A 4,456-nucleotide genomic window follows, 5' to 3' on the forward strand; every position below is an offset into this window, starting at 1 on the left:
GTGTGTACAGGTACTGCTCCCTGGACAGGCACTGGGCATAGCTGAGGCCCTTGCCCCGGGCGACAATGGTCACCTTGAGCAGGGGGGTCTGCGTGTTCCAGGAACCAGCCCACCACCGCATGGCCAGCCTCGTGATAGGCTACCGTCATCTTCTTGCCGGGCTGCAGGACCTGTGTCTTCTTCTCAAGGCCTCCAGTGACCCTCTCGATGGCCTGCTCAAAGTGCTTCTCCTTGACAAAGGGGTTTAGGTGGTGGGTGGCGATCGGGGCGGCTTCCTTGCAAACATTAGAAATGTCTGAGGGGGAATGTCACCGCGGCTGGTGGCAGTGGCCCGCAGCAGGGCGGTGGCGGGGCAGCTCGCCAAGCTGTGGCAGTGTGGCCTTGGCCCGCGAGGGGGCAGGACATTCGGGGCAGGTGTGAGGGCGCTTGGAACCGCTCACTAGTGTCTCCAGGGAATCCGCTTTTAGCAGTCGGCTCTGCAGATAAAACTGGCATCAGTTTCCCAGTGGCTGTGTTCAAAACCACCCAAAGGAACTAGTGAACCAAAGGATGCTGGTCCTGGAGCGGACGGAGGGAAGAGAGGAGGAAAGCAGGATCACTTTGCCTGGTGGAAACGAGTGCAGAAGGGGAAGGTGCCCTGGGAAGACAGTGATCTCTGCAGTCAGGCCGTGCTGGGGGCAGGTGTCGCTGCAGGATTTCCCTACTTCGATTTCCGAGATCCTGGGAAGGGAATCACTTGAAAGCACTTCGTGCAGTATTACCTGGCGAGAGGTCTGGTGGATCAGCTGGAAGTGGTGGATAAACAGTTCGTGCGTGTTATTCCTGCCCCTGGGACATCACTCGAGAAGTATGCGTGGTTTAGCATTGGCAGTATGGAGACCTTCGAGCGCAACCTGGAGACCACCCAATGGGAGCTAGGCATTGAGACCCCCAACCAGGCGGCCGTGGTCTACACCACCGAGAGCAATGGGACTTTCTTGCGAAGCCTGGTGCCCACCCTTCTCCTGATTGGCATCTTCCTCTATGCCATGAGGAGGGTTCCGATGGGGGCTGGGCATGGTGGGTGAGGAGGGGGCCTCTTCGGCATTGGTGAGACAATAGCCAAGATCATCAAGGATGACATCGAGGTGTGGTTTGCAGACGTGGCTGGTTGTGAAGAAGCCAAGCTGGAGATCATGGAGTTTGTGAATTTCCTGAAGAACCCCTAATAGTACCAGGACCTTGGGGCCAAAATTGCAAAGGGAGCCCTGCTCACAGGTCCTCAGTGTACCGGCAAGACGCTTCTTGCCAAGGCAACCGCGGGGGAGGCTGGTGTGCCCTTCATCACCGTGAATGGGTCTGAGTTCCTGGAGACGTTTGTTGGCGTTGGCCCAGCTCGGGTTCGTGACATGTTTGTAGTGGCCCGGAAAAACTTGCTTTGTCTTGTTTGTGGACGAGATTGATGCAATTGGCCAGAAGCCAGAGTGAGCAGAAGAACACCCTGAACCAGTTGCTTGTGGAGATGCATGGATTCAACTCTACCACGAACGTCGTCGTGCTGGCCGGCACCAACCGCCCTGACGTCCTTGACCCAGCCCTGATGCAGCCAGGCCACTTCGACCGTCAGATTTACATTGGCCCCCCGGACATCAAAGGTAGGTCGTCTATCCCCAGGGTCCACCTGCGTCCACTCAAGTTGAACAAGAGCCTCAGCAAGGATGCCCTGGTAAGGAAGCTTGTGGCCCTCACTCCAGGCTTCACAGGTGCTGATACTACATGAGTAGGTGACATTAAATAAATAGCCACAGAAATTATTTCTGGAAGCAAAGTCAGGGGAACAAAGCCAAGGGTACACAAGACAGAGATGCTTAGATGAATTTCAAAGGGTGAGGAAGCTAGGGGAAATGTGAAAATGGGAAAAGAGAAGAAGGAAGTGTTAATGAGTTAGGTTATTGAGGAATCTGAAAAGTGTTCATAAGAGTGAACATTTACTCCCCTTTAATGAGACCTGGGATTATCTGTAAAAACATTTAGCTCTGATTGTTTTAAAAAGAAGAGATAAAATGTTTAATATGTGGCACCCTGGAGTGAGCCTTTTCCCCTTATTTTAAATGATAATCCTTATGAAACACCTATAATGTGTAAGAAATCAAGTCATATAGCTTCCCATCAGAGAATGCAATTGAGAACAATGGCACAGATGCTGTATATTCAAATGATGTGAGAGCACATTTGAGGATAAGAAGAAATGAAGTGCCTTGTGTAAGACTATATGAATACTCCCAACTGGTCCTAGGGCTCACCCACATGACTTTGCCCAAGATGTTTCATATACATAGAGTCAAATACTTATATTTTACTTACTTACCTTATAATTAAAAATACACACTCAAGGGCTCTTCCTTGAGATCTGAAAAAATGTAATTAAATGAGGCACTGGGCTCAGATCAGTGGTCCTAGAATATTGTCTCAAAGGGCCGAGAGAATGCACATCAATATGTAGAGAGGATATATGGGAATAAGTCACCCCCTTTGTCCTGGGGCAAAATCTTTAGTTCAGTTTGTCAGGGGGCCTAAAGTTTATCTATTTATCTTTCTCTGGCTGTATTAAATCTGTGGGTACCGGTGATTCTCTCTGGAAAACTGAAAGTGGTACCTTCTCCAAATGATCTCAGGTTAGATGTGATTCCTACAGAGAAATTCTTACAGTGGATTCACACAGAGACAGACATGAAAACTTCTCCCTGGCTCCTTTTTCTCCCTTTTCCTTCCTTCTCCTCCTTTACTTGGAATCAGGCCCTTGGAACAATACATTTATTTATCAAAATAAACCTGACTGGTACCAGAAAAGAATTTATTTTTATTGAGGCATGGCTTCTTTCTACAAAGAAGGCTATCTGGAAAACTAAATCTTGCTTGGTGAGATCTCTGAAATGAGAGCAAAGAAAGGACTACATACTTCAATCTCCCGGACAGGCTTGACTGGCTCTCTTCCCCTAGTGAGTGCAGGTGGAGACTCTGCTCTGTTTGTCTTAAACACTCCCTCTCCAGCTGCCCTTTCAATTGTGCTGATTGTTCTAATATTTGCATCACTTTCTGGCTGCTCCAGGCGGGTAAGTTCCAGCAATGTCCAATTTCAGCCTTCACACGGGTTGAATTCTAAGTCTTTCCTGGAAGAGAAAAGTCTGTGCCTTTCACGGAAAAGAAATTGGTCTTCCTACCCTTCTGCAGAAACCAAGGGATAGAGAGCCAGTTTGAATTATTATCTCTCTCCATTAATAACTTCTTAAATTGTTCATAAACCTCAAGATTCCTGTGGCTTCTGAAGTACTGAATACTTTTAAATGGATCTAAAAATATTTCTTTATATGCAAGAAGTTGGAGTATATCACCCATATGCTCCAGCTAAGAATATACTAAGGAAATGATTGGCCACAAAAAAGAGAAAAGAACAGAAAAATTAAGCTGGGGGAAACAAAAAAAATGAGGTGAACAACAGAATATCTGCAAATGGATATGGATATACTGACATTGTTATATAAAATAGGAAAAAAAGCAAAGATTCTTCAAACAGAATGGGTAAGTAGGGGGAATTCTAATAAATACTCAGCAATTTTATGAGCTGAAAGGTGGAAGAGGATGATGCAAAAAGGATGCATGTGAAGTTTTAAAGCAGTGGTGATTATGAAACAGGCTATGAAGAAAGAGTATAGGTGATAAGTAAAAGTACAGGGGATAAATAAAAGTATATCAAAGATCCCACTTTACCGTGGTCATGTAGAAACCACATGTGCTTGGACCCACTAAAATGGTCTTATTGAAATTAAAGTGGGATTGAAGGGTGAAAGCACAAAGCAGGATAAATAAGGAGTATTATGTCATGATAAATCTGTATGTGCAGCAAAAATTTTAGCAACTACATAAAGTAAAGCAAATACATAAAGTAAGTCAGAATCAATAAAAATGTAATTAAAGTGAGCACCTCATTAACCTGTCTCAGAGTTGTACAGATTTTTAAAATAATTGGGGAGGAGATCAAGATGGTAGAGTAGGAGGATGTAGAGCTCACCTGTCTCCACAAACATATCAAAAATATATCTACATGTGGAACAGTTCTCACAGGAAACCAACTGAAAATTGGCAGAAGGTCTCTTATTCAACCAAAGCTTCAAGAAACATTCCCACATAACTGGGTATGAGGAAAGAAAAAAAGGCATCAGAAAGGGACTGACATCCCTGGGAAGGAGCTGTGAAAGAGGAAAAGTCCACATGGGTGGCCCCTTGTTCTGGAACTCTCCTTGCCTTCTGTAAGGTCTGCTGGGAGGGATAAAAGGACTAGAAGGACCTGAACTCTGCTTATGAGAAATGTGTGCCTGCTGGCTTACTAGCAATCAGGACAGAGGTTAACCTGGTCTGACAGCTGCCACCTCCCATCCTGCTAGTACCAACAGCAGCTAGTTATGGAAACTTGGACTGT

General features: G+C 46.0%; 1 pseudogene; it reads left to right on the forward strand.

Annotated features, from left to right (window-relative positions):
• The first annotated feature begins 305 nt into the window (after positions 1-305).
• On the forward strand, positions 306-1,759 carry LOC128063444 (AFG3-like protein 1; annotated as a pseudogene).
• Positions 1,760-4,456: the final 2,697 nt, after the last annotated feature.

This window comes from Budorcas taxicolor, chromosome 18, assembly GCF_023091745.1.
Source record: "Budorcas taxicolor isolate Tak-1 chromosome 18, Takin1.1, whole genome shotgun sequence".
Taxonomy (NCBI): domain Eukaryota; kingdom Metazoa; phylum Chordata; class Mammalia; order Artiodactyla; family Bovidae; genus Budorcas; species Budorcas taxicolor.